This window comes from Thermobia domestica, chromosome 5 (assembly GCF_964235325.1).
Source record: "Thermobia domestica chromosome 5, izTheDome1.hap1.1, whole genome shotgun sequence".
NCBI lineage: Eukaryota > Metazoa > Arthropoda > Insecta > Zygentoma > Lepismatidae > Thermobia > Thermobia domestica.
Genome location: NC_137458.1, coordinates 170,072,048 through 170,090,843, shown reverse-complemented (window position 1 = coordinate 170,090,843; position 18,796 = coordinate 170,072,048). Strand labels below are relative to the sequence as shown.

The 18,796-nt window shown below is 35.1% G+C and overlaps 2 protein-coding genes across 6 annotated transcripts in view; one reads left to right on the top strand and one right to left on the bottom strand.

Moving 5' to 3' along the window:
* LOC145686263 (mannan endo-1,4-beta-mannosidase-like) overlaps positions 1-18,796 on the bottom strand; it is a 506,707-nt gene that overhangs the window by 121,047 nt on the left and 366,864 nt on the right. The gene's annotated exons all lie outside the window — the stretch shown is intronic.
* LOC145686267 (uncharacterized) overlaps positions 1-18,796 on the top strand; it is a 223,769-nt gene that overhangs the window by 172,959 nt on the left and 32,014 nt on the right. For 3 of the 5 annotated variants that reach the window (XR_014131565.1, XR_014131564.1, XR_014131569.1), the window contains one exon: positions 18,246-18,358. The gene's annotated coding sequence lies outside the window, so the exon portion shown is untranslated. Of the gene's footprint in view, positions 1-18,245; positions 18,360-18,796 lie in introns of those variants that run through there. The other 2 variants (XR_014131561.1, XR_014131559.1) reach the window with 2 other exon arrangements.

The following is an 18,796-nucleotide window of genomic DNA, read 5'->3' as shown; positions in this document are numbered from 1 at the left end:
TAAACATATACGAAAGTGATCCTAATGAAAGGTCTCGTGAAGTGTCCCAGTGTTGGATAAATAACTTGAAATTATTCGATTAATAAATTTGGAAATAGACCGTCTAAGAGGAGAAACCTCCTCTAGTGAAAGTTATTTTCTCGAAATCCCTAGATGGGTATAGACGTAGCAGTGTGCGATTGCAGATATAAACTGTTACCAGTTACAAACCAAATATAGACGACGAATGGTTTTGTAAACCAATAGATATATATATATATACATATAGAGATATATATAAATGACCACAAACTAGGTTAAATGGAGCGAAACGTTTTGGACACTACGACTAGTGCGTGAGTTGTGATTTGGACGCTCGAAATTATTAATATTTTAATATCTCGACGTGAGGTAGAGACTCATATAAGTTCTAATACACCAAAAAGTTTTTTTTCTTCTTTCCTCTTTATCCAATTTTTTTAAGTGAAATAAGTTTTTTTTCTTTTGCGTATGTCGCAAATCATCATTTTGCTTTAGCATGCCTAAGATATGATACGTGTAATTATTTTTTTTTCTTTTTTCTTTTTCATTTGTCAATATGATTGAATATATAAAAATTTACTAAAATATAACTCTTTGTATTCTATTGATATATAACCAAGAACTTGTGCGTTTAATATTTTCTTCATAATTATTTGTTTTGTCCTTTTTTTTTTCTTTTTCACTATGAATGTAATAAACTATTTGTACCTTTGTAGTTAGTTGGTTTCCTTTAAACATAGATACACTGTCCTGAGTGAGTGAGCGTGTGAATGCATGATAGATTTAATATAAGTAATCTTAGTAATATCATTTGTCATATTAACATCTGTAATATATGTGTCATGTTTTAATATATATGTGTTAAGGTAAATAACCTAGGTCATGAAGGACCGCTACTAATGGTTTAAATCGGCTCTAGGAGTGAAACAAAAAATAGCAGGATAAGCCTAAATACGACATCTTTCTTCCAGGAAGTTGAGACTTTTATTGATGCGATACATAAAGTTATATTGAGTTGATAAGTCTGATTTTTTTTTTCCTCTTGGCTAATTCATATGTGTGGTCGATCCTAGAGAACAGAGTTCAGATGCTGGATAGTTATCAGTCACCGGTCGGAATAACTTTACAAAGAATTAAATTTCACTTTTCTCATTTCCAGGTCTAGGTCTGGGCAACCCCATGATCGTGGTGCCTGGAGCTAGGTCTGGGTGGTATGAGGGAACATGTGTCTATTTCGAAGCATTCCAAAATTGATTAGTTGTTAATAACATTTAGAATGATTCATCTTTCAACGACTTTCCCGACCTTTTACTATATTTCCGGAATTATCCAGTAATCTGTTTCTCATTAAAATACCCTATTTCTTTCTTTCTTCTTTACCTACCTCCTTCTTTTACCCTTCTACTTTCTTCTCTTTCTTTTCTATTTCTAAATGAAAGAAAACGGAGTCATGACAGAGTAGTCGCTATTGGCACGGTCAATAAGTTGTTTCGATGAGTTTTCTTCGGGAGTCCGATATGGAATAATTAACAATAACAAAAGGTTTATTGGAAGTTACTCTATTGGAAAATAATCTGGATTTCAATCAGTAAGTGATCTTTCGTAATCGTCCTCGTTAAAGAGAATTAAATTTAGCGACTTCTCTCCAGTACATTATTATTATTATTATTATTATTTAAGTTTTCTTTCAATATTGGCGACCGTTGACATCGGACAGTTACCATGGAAACAATTGTTTTCCCTGGTAACGGATCTGAAATTATTTATTAAACACTGTTTAGGATCGAGCACATATTGACTTGGCCACAGAAGGTGCATAATAAAAAGTTACAGTGAGATTAAATAATTATAGTCATTGGCTGTTCTGCTATCTTTGTCTCTCTCTGTAGAAAGGGGGAAATGAAGGAATTTGTCAAAGTAAATTCTAAAAATTTGAAAATGCTGGAAGTTGACCCAAGGAGGGAATTAGATAGGAGTCCCTTAATTTATGAATAGTACTGAATAATAAGTCTTGTTAGTTGATAAGTATATAATTGCATGTATTTATATTGTGTCTTTTTGGGTGTAAGCTATGGCAACCAATAGAGAAGTAGTATCACACGAGAACGCGGAAGTCTCATGTACGCAATGTACTTTAGAAAGTAGTGAGAAAAGAGTTCGCGTCTCTCGTAGGCTAGTGAGGTGTCACGAATGTGGGCTGAAATGGATACATTTCAGTTGTAGTAATTTAGAGGATACTGCGGAAAATGCAGAAAAGGTCCGGGCTGGTGAGATAGTCAAATACTGCAAAGAATGTGAGGGGAAGCTCCACCAGTCGCGTGAACCCATGAGTTTATCCTCTGAAAAAGAAAATGAGCATCCCGATTCGGATGGTGAGCGAGGGTATAGTACCCCGAAGAACCGAGGCCAAATATCTCCAGTGGAGATATCTGACCTCGATGATGATGAAAGAGATGGGGATCCAAGTGGTGATAAACCCAAAGAGAAGCAAAGGAAGACTGGGCCGTCTAATAATGACGCTCTCCTCCTTTCGTTACAACAAATGCTACAGGAAATGAGACGCGAAATAAATGAAAATAGCCTGGAAATGAGACGCGAAATGAATAAGAATAGCCGGGAAATGAATGAAAAAATAGATGCCTCGAACCGAGAAACCGAATCTCGATTCGAAGTATTAACTCACAAAATAGACAACATACGCTCGGACTTTGCTTCCTCAATAAACAAATTGAGAGAGCAAACGTCTACTGACATCGATTTGGTCAGATGCGAGGCTCAACAGTCCCTAAAGCAACTTCAGCAGGAGACTGAGGGTAAATTAGATAATGTAAATTCTGAAATCGAACAAATAGATACCAAATTGCACAAGATTAACAATAAATTAGAAACACAGCAGGCCGAAATTGATAGTTTAAAGTCAACCTTGTCAGACTTATCATTGAAAACCGAACTGGAAGTAACTGACCAGAAAGTTTTGAAAATTCAAAATGATATAGTAAATATTCGAAAAGAAATGACAAAATCTAGTCGCGAAAAATCAGAGGTAACCTATCCTTTCCCCGGTAGCGATTTCTCAGAAATATTACCTGCGATAACAACTACATGTAGCGCAGGAAAAGAAAAGTTAACGTCAGTTGATGCACGGGATATTGCGACTCACTACCCCATGTATCGGTCAGAACCAAAGTCGTGGTTCAATTCTAATAGTGTGCCGAATCAGTCGAGTGTTGTGACGACTACGGTCACTAGCGTGAGTGCTCCCTCCTTACATGGAGGTATACAATCACATAGCGTGTTGCCGGGAAAAGGAGATGGGTGCCATTCTGAGTCGTTGTTCATGGGTGCGATTGGTCCGGGGATGGAGCCCAACATATTCAATACGACCAACAAAGTCCCTTTCACTTACATGGGTAGTTATAACACCGCTACTACGTCGTCGGTGGTAAATCCGGTGACGACCCCGATTGTACAGGATATGTTAATTCCCAGTAACTATTCCCCTGCTTATGTTAGTATGAGCTCTAAAGTGTCCCTCCGGGATATTGAACATTTTCCCACTTTCGATGGGAACATTGCGAACTGGTTACCTTGTGTTTTCCTGTTACCTAAAAGGTGAACTCACAATTTCCAAAATCTTAAACTTTTCAACTGTACCGAGGACAAAAAACGTGAACTTCTATCTCAATACCCAAAGTGAATGTTACACTGTCGCATTTGAGTGCATGAGTGTATGAGTGAGTAGTTAGTTTATTGGTATTAATACATGTTAATTCTATTCAACAAAATTTTGTTATTCAAACAAAATTTTTTTTAACGACGCCGGGGAACTGTAATATGCCATTACAGTCAAATGAAATTATGTTTTAATAGGAGGGTGCCCGAAATTTTTTGCACCGACTGTACTTGACGTTTAACAAAAAATTTCTGGCTGTTCATATAATTCGTAATATTGTTCATTATTCTATTTCAAATTAACATGGAAAAACTGTAAAAAATTCATTAGGAGTTATAGTTTTGGGAATCAATACCTTTATTTATATTTTAAATTAGTTATAAGTTTTGCATATGTACATGTAAATGGATTATTACAATTCTTACGGTGTCAGTGCTATCCGAAAATATAGATCCACTATTGGACGGAACTTTCCAGATCAAATAACCAATCTAAAATTCGACGGAATTTTCAGGACCACCCTTCACCTCTCTTTTAGATACCTAGGTCCTTCTAAAATCTAGTTTGATCCAGATTTTACCAAATTTTATTCGCTTCAAAGCCCCACCGCCAAAATGCTTAGTTTTGATTGGATGATAAACCCACGCTATGATATTAGGGCGCAATTATTCCATTCTAAGCCGGAAAATCTTGTTGACAACAGCCAGATTTCGATCGTCGAGCTTAAAAGGTTGCAACGGAGTGAGAAAACTGCGAACAAGGTAATAGTAGGGAGTTTTTTTTTACCTAAAATCGTTGGAAGTCTCTAGGAGCCAAAAAACTATTAAATGTCATAGTCAGAATTGGACTAAAAAAGCTGAAATAGTAAGTGCAACAGTGACGCCATGTTTTCATCTGCGGATCGCTATGGACAGGATTCAACAGTAGTGTGATTTCCGTCTTTCTTTTCCCAAAACCGGTTCAGAAGATCAGTGTTTCCCATCGTATTTCTACCTCCCAATTTTCCTACTAATTGAGGGTTACAAGACCTGTCCATGATAGATTTGTTTATGTAGTAAGTGAGTGATTTTTTTTTTAATTACATACATGGCGGTATTTAATTTTGTGGTAGTCAGTCCAGTAATCACAATGCACGTGTAAATTTCAGTAAGGGCTCCTATCTGACTCCCAAATTGGGAGTACGGCTTCCAGCGGGATGAGTTGAATATTCAGTTTGTTCCGGGTTCCTGCCCCTTCAGGGCAGGGGTCCTATTGCTAGCTAATACTCCGATATGTCCCCTCAGGGCATCGATTAAACAGGTTGATTTCAAGAATGTGATTTAGTAAATAAAGGGCCAGTTGGCCCTGTTCATTTCTTTCCTTTCGTTACCTTTCATAGAGCCGATTTAACATGGTAAAATCGAAATGATTTCTGTGTATATTTATTAGTATAACATGTATTAATGTAGTGTGTAGTATGAATGTGGCATGATGTGTCTTGTAGTTCGAGTAGTATGTGTATATTTGTAATGTAGTATCAGTGATAGTGATAATTAAGTGATGAAAGAGTGTGTTGGACAGTGTAGTATTTACTATGCGATAAATTTTTATTTTTTCCGTCATTAAGTGAACGTAATATAGTATAATAATTCCGTGTACAAGGTCACATTCAGTTGTTCAAGGGTTCATTATATCGTCGCTAGCCCTAGTGTCAGAAGTCAGTACTAACCGCCATTCTTCCGTCGAGGTGCTTAGTGATTTAGTTTTCATGAAATTGACCTTTCTTTCCGAAATAAAACCTAGAAGGTATAATTCACAGCCCATATGAATGTACAGTTAGGTCAAGTGACCCAAAATTAATATATTCTGAAAATTTCAGCATTCTGTATAGTCTAGAAATCTAAATATTTAAATAAATAAACAATACGTAAATTTTTAACAGAAGTCGGGCGATATGATGCTAGTTCTTCGCTTTGAAAATATATTAAATGTCCATTTTTCTTCGTGGCTGTAGAATTTCATTGTTGATGCAGAATTTTATAAACATTAGACATTATCGCAGATAATTCTATTTTCAGTGAACATACATAGGATTTTTTTTCTTTCGTTCTTAATAAAGCTACCAAGTATTACATAGTATTGTGTGTGTGTAAAAGAGTCTTGGGTTCGAGTGAGATTGTCGTGCGGTGATCGGAATGGGAAAATGTTTGTAGTGATTATAGATTTTAAAGTATTATGATGAAATGTGTAAATAGGCTGGGCGTAGATAGAGGAAACAGGGTGTTTGTGGAATATAGCGTCGTGGCAAATGAATATTAATGTGAATATGAATATTAATAAGTATATGAATATTGTAGTAAATGAATATAGAATATAGGACACCCATATAGTTAAATATATAGTAGCCCAGTGAATACTTCGCCGCGTGTTGATATAGAGATATTAAATAGATACGTGTAGCTACAAACATCTCAGGTTCTGACCCCTGCACCATAATATCACGCGGACCGGAGGGCGATATATAGTCGGACTACGGTAATGCTTCGTAGTTTTATGTGTCATAATAGTAATCAACCATAGTAATACAATCTGATAGAAGGGGTAGCATCATATAATCGCTGACTAGACATATTGAATAATAAATTATGAAAAGACAATAGTAGTTAGACAACAGGGCTGTAGTGAATCATATCTTCTGGTCGGTTTTAAGAATAGAATGTACCACTCCGTGAGATTTTTTTTTTTTTCTTTTCCCTTCACGTTACCTACTCGGGCTGGCTTGCAATGTTCATGGAGGCGACAGCTCTGACAGGGTTACAGAATCAAAACAGTTAATTGTTGAAATTTATTAATCGCGTACCCGGATGTCGACCCCTAGTCCCTTTAAGTATTTTCATTTCTTTTCTTAGTTTAATTAGACGAGGGAAATTAACGACATCCCAGACCGTGGCGTGTCTGCGCGGGGTAGCTATCGGTGAAGTTTGGCAATAGAAATCACCGATCCAAAATTCAGTTTATTTAATTTTTTTTTATTTTGGCAAATCACTAATTAGGGATATCTTAGCTATTACTCTAGTTTCATTACTGTCCTCGAACCTTCTTAGTTTTTCTAAGGGGTCGAATATTTTTTTTACTTAGAGATTTCAAAATTGGGGACGAAGTTATCAGGTCCCTTCCCCCTCTCCTTTTATCCTGCTGGTCTGGGCCGGATACGGGGATCGGATTTCAATCTTACAAACAAACTCTTGTGGGATTGGGATCTGATGGACACAGAACTTGCATCCTTGGCAGCAGGGCGCCCCCTTGAGTCTGCGTATTTGAGTAGACCACCCCTTTTGGCATGTTAAGAATATTTTGGCTATGGATTTTGTTGAGAGCGAAATTCGACTTCTAACTTTGTAGCGTTAGTTATTTCTCACTTAAGTCTTTGGCGCCCCTATTCTTCGTCTTCCTTCTTCTCTATCTCTCTCTCTGTCTTCATTTCATCAAGTTTTTTTTTTTAATTTTTTCAACCTTCCCCCCCCCCAAGATTTTGAACTTGTTACTTACGATTTATTTAACGTACAACTCTGATCTGAAATTACCAGCTGAGACGTTGCAAGACACGATTCATGGATAGAGTAGATAATGATTGGGTCCTCCATCACATTTTGACCTATCGCTGAAATGAACAAAGACTTAGTATTTGACGACACTTCGATTACGTTCTTTCACCGTCGTTCCTCTTAAGTTTTTTTTTTAATCCGTTGGTCACTTTCCTTTCTGTTTTGGTTTTCAATTACTTTGTAGTTAACCTGGGCCCAGAAATTGTATTTTGATTTACCTAGTTATATCTAGAAATGCTCTGTGTTACGTGCCTGCCTTCCAAAGTTTTTTTTTTTTCATGATTTAAGCACGAATTGAATATATAAAAGTGAAAATTTATAGACGCGCGGTATCAGATAAAATTTAATTTGTTTCCAAATGTAATGTTGGAAGTCATTTGTTTTCTTGGACAATGTTGCAACCTTGAAAAAATTTTATTATTGGGGTGATTAATTTAAATGTGTGCGCATTTATTATAAATATATATATATAGAGAGAGAAATAAATACTTCGAAATGTATGTGTAATTAGTATGTGAATATGATGTTAAAGTAAAAGTATGATATTAAATGTATTATGAATATATGTAAGAGCGCTCGTGTCAGTCCCCCTAAAAAACGTGTATTGGTTGCTATAGTTTACCAGAAGTCTTCCGACGAATTTAAGAATGTAGATTTTGTTAAGAATACCGCCGTGCACTTAAATAATTTTCCTTTTCTTCTGAATCAATGTAAGTAATAACCTCTGTACTTATATAATGGCATGCATTGGAAAAATATCGGCAGGTCTAAACGTAACCCCCATCATAACAAATCTTATCCCTGAACAATTAACCTAAAACCATTGTGGAAAGTGTACCTTGAATCCGTCTCACCTTCATGTGTATCCTGTGACTTGACCAGTTTTTTTTATCCTCAATTTGAACCATCATACTCCGTACACCTGTGGAAGATCAATTTTTTTTTAATCCGAACCATGTATAAACATATACGAAAGTGATCCTAATGAAAGGTCTCGTGAAGTGTCCCAGTGTTGGATAAATAACTTGAAATTATTCGATTAATAAATTTGGAAATAGACCGTCTAAGAGGAGAAACCTCCTCTAGTGAAAGTTATTTTCTCGAAATCCCTAGATGGGTATAGACGTAGCAGTGTGCGATTGCAGATATAAACTGTTACCAGTTACAAACCAAATATAGACGACGAATGGTTTTGTAAACCAATAGATATATATATATATACATATAGAGATATATATAAATGACCACAAACTAGGTTAAATGGAGCGAAACGTTTTGGACACTACGACTAGTGCGTGAGTTGTGATTTGGACGCTCGAAATTATTAATATTTTAATATCTCGACGTGAGGTAGAGACTCATATAAGTTCTAATACACCAAAAAGTTTTTTTTCTTCTTTCCTCTTTATCCAATTTTTTTAAGTGAAATAAGTTTTTTTTCTTTTGCGTATGTCGCAAATCATCATTTTGCTTTAGCATGCCTAAGATATGATACGTGTAATTATTTTTTTTTCTTTTTTCTTTTTCATTTGTCAATATGATTGAATATATAAAAATTTACTAAAATATAACTCTTTGTATTCTATTGATATATAACCAAGAACTTGTGCGTTTAATATTTTCTTCATAATTATTTGTTTTGTCCTTTTTTTTTCTTTTTCACTATGAATGTAATAAACTATTTGTACCTTTGTAGTTAGTTGGTTTCCTTTAAACATAGATACACTGTCCTGAGTGAGTGAGCGTGTGAATGCATGATAGATTTAATATAAGTAATCTTAGTAATATCATTTGTCATATTAACATCTGTAATATATGTGTCATGTTTTAATATATATGTGTTAAGGTAAATAACCTAGGTCATGAAGGACCGCTACTAATGGTTTAAATCGGCTCTAGGAGTGAAACAAAAAATAGCAGGATAAGCCTAAATACGACATCTTTCTTCCAGGAAGTTGAGACTTTTATTGATGCGATACATAAAGTTATATTGAGTTGATAAGTCTGATTTTTTTTTTCCTCTTGGCTAATTCATATGTGTGGTCGATCCTAGAGAACAGAGTTCAGATGCTGGATAGTTATCAGTCACCGGTCGGAATAACTTTACAAAGAATTAAATTTCACTTTTCTCATTTCCAGGTCTAGGTCTGGGCAACCCCATGATCGTGGTGCCTGGAGCTAGGTCTGGGTGGTATGAGGGAACATGTGTCTATTTCGAAGCATTCCAAAATTGATTAGTTGTTAATAACATTTAGAATGATTCATCTTTCAACGACTTTCCCGACCTTTTACTATATTTCCGGAATTATCCAGTAATCTGTTTCTCATTAAAATACCCTATTTCTTTCTTTCTTCTTTACCTACCTCCTTCTTTTACCCTTCTACTTTCTTCTCTTTCTTTTCTATTTCTAAATGAAAGAAAACGGAGTCATGACAGAGTAGTCGCTATTGGCACGGTCAATAAGTTGTTTCGATGAGTTTTCTTCGGGAGTCCGATATGGAATAATTAACAATAACAAAAGGTTTATTGGAAGTTACTCTATTGGAAAATAATCTGGATTTCAATCAGTAAGTGATCTTTCGTAATCGTCCTCGTTAAAGAGAATTAATTTTAGCGACTCCTCTACATTAGCGCTTTTTTTATCTTCGTTACATTATTACGTTTTTCTTTCAATATTGGCTAACCGTGACAGGACCTGTTGCCCTGGAAACGGCGGTTTCTATGACACGGACAAAGTTTTCTTTCAGTTTCATCCCAGCATTTGACTAGTGTTACAGAAAACAAAGGACAAATTTCCATCAGGACGACCGCTTTAAAAAAGATTTACTACCTTTTCGGTCAGAATCGAATCTGACAATGAGATTGCTCTCACCTAAGTCGACAGTTTTACTCAATCAAATTTGGAGTAATTGTGACATATTAAGGCACGAAAACCAAATATCAACAGAATGAAGAGAACGCAAGGCTGTCACACGATCAGATACCAAAAGTGTCTTAAAATCTTATTTTAAGCATAGGAATGAAAATCACTTTGTCAATAATTTCGAAAATTTTGCTGATTCGGAACACCCGAATTTTCTGACACGGAGTTTCGAATCCGGATCCAAGATCCGGTTTTTCAGGTCTGGATCCAAGATCCGAAATTTCGGATCCGGATCCAAGATCCGAAATTTCGGATCCGGATCCAGTGTCCGGATACCGGATATCCGGATCCACTTGGGTCCGGATATCCGGATCCAAAAATATCCGGACCTGGTCATCCCTAGTCAGAACCTGCTTTCGGGAAGAACACTGAAATATTAAGATTATCAATATTGAAAAACAACTTTTGTTGATATATTCTTGATTACTTCTGCTTTATAATATAGCAATGCATTTTGTTGTTAGAAATATGGCAAAGCATTTTAAATTTTGTGTATTTTTGACAGATAGCATGGCTCCGGGATATAAAAGAAAATTTTTCCGCTATTCGGAATTTGATATGCAGTGCGCTTTAGAAGCTGTAAGAACAAAACAACTTTCAGTTATGTCTGCTCCAACAACAGAATCAGAGAGGCTTTTAATTATTCTGAGAAAGGAAACGTCTATTCCAGAATTTGTGGCATCAAATGAGAAGAAAGGAAACACATGAACTACACTGAATGAAACTGAACCTATGAAGGATATTCGGCAAGATATTTATTCTTCCAAAGACCCTCCTACTGAAGCTTTGCTTTCTATACCAGAAGCACAGCAAGAAACAATGGACATTAAAAGCGGTGCTGTTACTGGACCAAGTGAATCAAGTCAGAAGAATATCGCAACATCATCTAAAACTATCAGACCAATATATATAACGCCAACTTTTAAAAAGCATCTGTTCTGGCCTAAGAGTCCAGTCAAAAAGCCTAAGAAGAAGTTAGAGAAGATACCGTTTGCAATTAGCTCAGAAGAATATTGCCGCGCACTGACTGCAAAACAAGAAGAACAGAAGAAACTAGGAAGAGAAACGCAAAAGGGATGAAAGAATAGCAAAAAAGAGCAACAAACTGAAAAATCCAAAGAAACGATCGAAGAAGACGACCATTGCTGTTATAGAAGAACATCACAATGAAGATGATGTAATTGACTGCGGCGATGGAGCCATATGCGCAGGATGTGGAGTGATAATAAACGATTTTGCTTTGGAAAGTGAGGATAAACCAGTTGGTTGCGGTCAATGTGATAAATGGTTCCATCTTCGGTGTACCGTTTTATCTGGCTGTGCATGGGAAGAACTTGCAGATAAGCTGTTCCTGTGCGCAGATTGTACCATATAAATGATTTGAATAAACAATCATGAATTTACTGTTATTACATGAAAAGATAACTCAGTGTGCTCAAGTAACTCAAAAGAGAAACCTTATCATATATGAGACGATAATTCGACGTGCTGAAATAACAAAGGAGAGAAAGATAACGTGTGCATATAACGCAGGAGAGAAGTCTTGTTTCACGTGGAAGTTCTATTTAATATTCAAATCCATTATTCCAAATAAAGTAGCTATGTATCAAATCCTAATAGCGTGATTCTTTCATTTATAATCACTAAGGAGAAAACCTTAATGAAAATTAAATAAAATCTATGTATTCGTTTCGTCAAGTTCAAATCTCGCGAATAATACAATTTCGAAATATCACCTAAGGCAATCAATTACTTCTACGTGATAGAAATTGCGCGCGGTCGACTAATAGCATGAATGCGGTCGACTACTGAGCGATGACGGTCGACAAGTGGGAATTTTGATGAGTTTTTGTAAAATGTATTTTTATACCACTGCAAAATTTTAAAAGTGAGTAGTTAACACACGGCATGGTACAAAAGAATCCAAATAAAGCAAATAATTCATTTTTGTCAAATACTATGAAATCATCACGCTTTATAAGTGCTTAGAAGTAAGATTTTTTTCAGCGGTCGAGTATTGGCGAGCTCACCCTATATTGGGTAGGAAAAGAAAAAAATAGTATACAGAAAATTGTTGTACAGAAAAGTTGATGTATTATTTCAAGAAAATGTGAATCCTCTTTTTTTGAATGGCATATGTAAAAAGAAAAAGATAAATTGGTTACTTGTTGGCGTTGAAAAAGGATGGAATTCTTCAAGGAGAAAATATGTTTTTAACAACAGCGAAGCTATATGAGACAGCTTAACGTGAGATCCAAACCACGTGCTGTGTACCTTGTAAACTGAAATTCTAATTTGTTCTTGCTGTTTTCAGCAATAAGGTTTTTTTAAAGTTTAACGTCCCACAGTTATGCCGGTTAGGCTAAAGGAGACGGTGATAATGAGAAATGAGTGAAAATGGTGGAATGAAGAAAGTGGGAGGAAACGGGAGAACCCCGAGAAAACCCACGAGCACGGTGTTTGTCCAGCACAAAGTCCAAGCAATAAGGTTATTTGAGATATGCACCTACAGCTTAACGTGAGATCCAAACCATATATTTGTATTTGTAAACTGAAATTCTAATTTCTTTTTGCAGTTTTTAAGAATAAGGCTATTTGAGATGTGAACTTACAGTTTAACGGATGATCCAAACCATATGATCTGTCACCTTGAAAATAGATTGTCTGGCAGAAATTAAGAAAAAGTGGAAGAAAATATTTTTATTTTACTGCTTCTTATCAGAAAGTGAAAGTAACTATTTTGAAATTTGAAAAATCCTGAAATAGAAGGCGCCAGCATCCGCAGAACAAGAGGGTGACATGGGAAATAGAATACAGTGACCAATTACAATGAATAGCTGCTTGTTCGTTTTTACAGATCTTTTTTATAATAAAGTTTTGTGAGTTTTTAAGTGGGTTGTTAAAGATGGAATATAAGAGTTAAGCTATATGAAACGTGGACCTACAGCTTAACATATGATTCCAAGAACATAAACACCCGATCGCAAATTAAATAACTAAAAATAATTGTGTTGGGGTAAATCATATCTTTGAAACATATTTGACATTGTTTTTTTTATTAAAATTACAGCCATGGTATAACGAAAATTATTTTAATCGTATTATTACTCTAAAATATAGCATCCAAGAATTGTGTTCTTTGATTTCTGATATATTGTCCTTATAAAATAAGATATTGGCACACATTCTGACGGAGGTTCACTGTAATTTTAGAGAATCAACTAGTATTTAAAATAATGCATAGAAAATAGCTCGTTGTAGATAAAGCACGTGGAACACAAGCTGTCTTGTCACACTTGTTTCGTTATTAGAAAAAAATCCTTATGTAACCCTTTTGTTTTCACAAATAAGCTCTTTTTCGTTAAAGGAAACATATTAACTAAATAATAATAATAATAGTCACATACACGGAGTTTGTTCAACGGGAAGTATGGTTAGCGGAAGCTGGAATTGAGGCATGCCACGCAGGGACATGAATATTTAATGTGAAGCTTTTTTGTACTTTTCTTTAGAAACTAAGTCAAAATATCCTGGTTCCTGATATATCAGTTTTTGTGTTCGAACAATAAAGGTAAGTATTTTGTGGTTGAGACATTGTTATAGACTATGCTTGAACTTACAAGGAGGAAATCCATGGATAACAGACTGTACTGATGAAATCCATGTCTTTTAAAAGAAAATGCATAACCCCCTTAAGAATACTAAAACCGTTGAAATTAATTTGAGCTCGATCTTAGAATTGTGAAGTAAGCTTAGGAGTCATTAAATTTCATAAAGCTAGGTTAACACAGTGCTTTGATAATGTGTCTGTCTTAGCACGCAAGTACGATGATAAGTAACAGAATATTTTCACGGGAAATGGTCTCCTGTACTGTTTATCAGCAAAATTCAGTATACTGTGTTGACAGTATTCGTCATTTTTCAGAAATATCTTGATAGTGAAGGAATGTAATTCTACAATAAATTTAAAAGGTATTCACAATTACATTGTCAACAAATGAGAATACTTCTGCAGTTTGCTTGCGTCTTTTATGAGGGCTAGCTTTTGAGGGAGGTAGTAAGGAAAGCAATGGTGAAGACATGGAATAAGTTACGTTGGATTCATATAGTAGTAGTAGTAGTACTAATACTTATTTGCTGTAAGATTGAAAGAAGAAAAAAATTGAGTGTTTCGTATAGCTGAATTGTCCTTTTTTTTAATAATGGTTCGCTTTATGTGAAAAGGGAAAGAAGAAAACTGCAAACTGAGAGGAACGTAAAGAAAACAAACGGAAACTTACTTGGGCGGGGTATGAATGATGGATCACAAGGGAAGACTGTATCACAGAGTCAATGTGGTGAAAATTAAATGAGGGACCTAAAGTACCACAAGTAAGCACTGTAGCAGTGAGTCATCGTGTTGGAAATTAAATTAGGGACATCAGCTAATAAAAGTAAGCACTGCACCACTGATTTCCTGCGTCATTGCATTAAAATAAGCAATAACGAAATACTTGTGACTTCCTTTATCTTTTGACTTGTAAATAGCAGTGTGAAGACGTTAATAGGGTTGAGTTAAATAAATCTTTTAAGCTTAACATTTGGTTGTTGGTATACGGAAATAAAAGTTTTCAGTTTTAATCTTACAGTGTCGATAGTAACGAAAAGTAATTTACTTATTTTCCTTAGCAAATATTATGAACTTATTTTCAACTGAAACTTTATAGGTTAAGACCACACATGGAAAATTATGCAGACGTTAAAATATCCAATAATACGTACTTTGATAAAGTGAGTGGTTTGAAATATGTAGGAACAGATAAAAATTATATTCACGAAGAAATTAAATGTACACTCCGCATAAAAAAAATTGCGACAGCTAATACCGTGCAGCCAGGCCACCCAATATACACTCTCTCTCCTCCTTTCTTCTCTCCCATCTAAAATTAGCTAACATGAGCGCAATTCTAATTTCAAACGACACATGTATTAGTATCGATAAAATGAAATAACAAAGCCGAGACGAAACAAGATTCATAAGTTGATTTAGGGAGAAACTAAATAAATACAATGAAAAATTGAAACCAATGGATGTCTAATACACAGAGGTTCAGAAATGAGGCAGGGAGAGAGAGAGAAGGCGAGAGAAGAAAAAGAAAAGGGATAACAGCTAAAAATGTGAAATTTTAAAGGTAGTAAGAAAGAACCTAACACTATAAAGTTCCGTTACCAGAAATCCAACAGTAATATAGAAATGTTTGATTTTATATATTTTTTCAGGACTATGCGAATATATAGAGGATGCTTGAAACATTCATCAAGTCACTTTCAAAAAGGATAGCATACTCAATTTCTAGTAGAACTGTAGATCTCAGACACACATCTAAGATAAAGGCAATTGTTTCCGCGTGATTCGGTTGTGAATTCGGTAGTGTTTCTTGGACGTACTGATTCAAAATACATTCTAATAAACCCAGTAGGTAGCGTACATCATATCTTCCGTTCCAGACTACTAATGCAAAGTGAACAAAAAAGAAAAAAGAGACGAAAAGAAAAAGAAAGAAAGAAAGATAAAGTTGAATGAGTGCTATTTTACTGCTAAATTATTATCAGAAATATATTAAAAGTCCAAACCGTGTCATAATGAAGTTACAAATGTTCAAATTGAAAATTGGATGTTCCTTATAGATGTAGCATACCTTGCATCTTTCAAATTTCTACGTGAATAAAATACATTGAATTATAGGATGGAAACAAATTAGTGTCGAACTAGTACAAATAAAACTTTGTTTTCAAATAACCAAAGAGGTTGCCTTTTCTAGTCTTTTCCGAAGATTTATCTGTTTCGAACATCCAACATCACTTTTATCTCTTGCGGATATAACGTAATTTACACAGATACAATGAACCCGCCGTAGCTCAAACGGATCACAGTGTCAGTCGGATGATGTTGATTAGCTTATGGGCCACCACAGGGTCGAGGATTCAAACCCATAGTGACCCGGTAATTTGACTAAGACTCGGTAACCCAGATGATGATAAGATCTTGCTTATTCCCTTGCGTTTAAACAGTATTTCTTTCAGAGATGACCAGGACTGGAAGATGTTATCCCCCAGAGCACGAAAAACTCGACGCTGAAGTCGCCAGTTAATTACATTTTTACGACCAGGTCTATCGGTCTCTTGCAAGTTTTAACTTTGGAACACGCACACGCACATGAAGTTCGTGTTTGCGTGTGAGAGAGAAGGGAGATGTGACAGGTGCAAAGACAGGAAGGGAAACGTCAAGAAAGACAGAAAGAGAGAGACGGAGAGGGACGAATATAAATATGAAACTTACTTATCATTACAGTGTATGAAGAAGAACGCACACAATGTTTATTCGAATTCTCGCCAGTGAACCTTTGTAAGTTCTCCAACAGAAGATGAATCTCTTTGCAACCATTATTTTATGCGAAAAAGTTATACTGCCTGACGGTAATCGAACCGAGATTTTCCACTTGGAGGTCTGGCACTTTACCACTACACCACCGATTGGTTTACCCAAACTTTGTTCAACAAATACTGTAATGTTTCTTTCTGAAAGCGATAACACGAAAAGTGTTTACTGCAAATCAATGAAGTGTTTCGAATGTCCTGGTAACTCCCTTGACCTTTCCCAACAACATTCGTAAATCGTCTGTATCATGATAAAGGTGTTTGCTACCAACGCTACCGAATTCACAACCGAACCACGCGGAAACAAAACATTTGTTAAACTTTTGCCTTTATCTTAGATGTGTCTCTACAGTTTTACTAGAAATTTAGTATGCAATCCTTTCTGAAAGTGACTTAATGAATGTTTCAAGCTTCTTCTATATATTCGAATAGTCCTGAAAAAAAATATAAAATCAATTATTTCTATATTACTGTTGGATTTCTGGTAACGGAACTTTATAGTGTTAGGTTTTTTTCTTACTACGTTTAAAATTTCACATTTTTATCTGTTCTCCCTTTTCTTTTTCTTCTTTCGCCTTTCTCTCTCTCTCTCTCTCTTTCTGTCTCATTTCTGAACATCTGTGTAATAGACATCCAATGGTTTCAATTTTCATTGTACGTGTTTGTTTCTCCCTAAATCAACTTATGAATCTTGTTGCGTCTCGGTTTTATTATTTCATTTTATTGATACTAATACATGTGTCGTTTGAAATTAGAATTGCGCTCATGTTGTCATTTGAGTCATTATTCGGAATAAACTCTCTTGGAAATTCTGACAAGGATTTTCAAGGTTAAAATCAAACCTGTTTTTTTTTCTAAAATATGGTTGCTTTCTGAGGGAATATACGCAGAGGAATGTGAAATGGAAAACTATATAAGATATTACTTGTAGGAATGATGTGCGGTGAAAAATTGCTAATATATAGGCCTACAGTAAATGAAGAAACAATGTAAAGGATGTAGTGGGATACGAATTTATTCAAAGACATTAAGAGCTTTTTGGTGCAGAAAGTGCTACATTTGTAGCCTTAGCATAATAGCATGGAGGTTCACTACATTTAAATGTATGCCGACAGATTTCAATGTGTACAATTAAGAGTAGGATAAATATATAGACGCCAATAGAATATGAACTTTCAAAACATTGGAAGCCAAGTTTTCAAAGTAAAGAAAGTTATATTTGCATCTGTAATATGGTGGCTTGGATGTTCTCAATCTGTACGTGACTTATTTTTAATTTGAATTGATGTAGTAGTTAGACGTCTAAGGCCTTATGCAAAATTGTTCTGACGAATGATTAGCGTCATACTAAAGGCCTTACTACTGCAGGAAATATATGTTAGTCGAAATCTTTAGTATGGCTCTAATCACGCGTCAGAACGACTCTGCATAAGGTCCTAGTGTTTATGTCTAATAATAATAAAATTATCCTGCTTATATATACATAAAACATTTAATGATAGAACAATAATAATGACTTTTAGTTTATTTAAACTAGAACAAAACGTCTTATTAACACATTTTTATATACAGTAAGTATTTTATTTTGTTACTTCCGTTTCAGTAATCCACTAAATTTATTTCTAGTTTACGTTAAGGAACTGCATTATGAAAGCATTCCTTGAAGCTTTCAATACGGCTCAGAGAGGGAACCCGATATAGAACGTCATGCCAAAATAGCTTAATTTCTGTTGCGTCAGGTAAGCAGCACATGTTTTTTTTCATTGTTTGAAGCTTTATATTTCCGTAATTAAGGAATATTTTGCTGAGAATTTTTTTTATGAATTGTATTGAAGAGTAGTTCTACACGATGGTATCATTAAATTACAACTTTTGGTCAGAAAGGAAATGTCTATTGATGTGTATCACACACACACACACACACACATATATATATATATATATATATATATATATATATATATATATATATATATATATATATATATATATATATATACACGAGATATGGCAATTAAATAACGAGACTGCCCACCTCATGTCACGCAGGATCGTGGGGGGAAGGTAACTAATGATGTGTTGTTGATCTTGAGTCTTCATGAGCCGCCACTGTTTGTTTGGTGATTCCGAAAGCTTTTCTTTTCTTTGCAGGCTTGCATGAAGAGGACAGTGTTCTG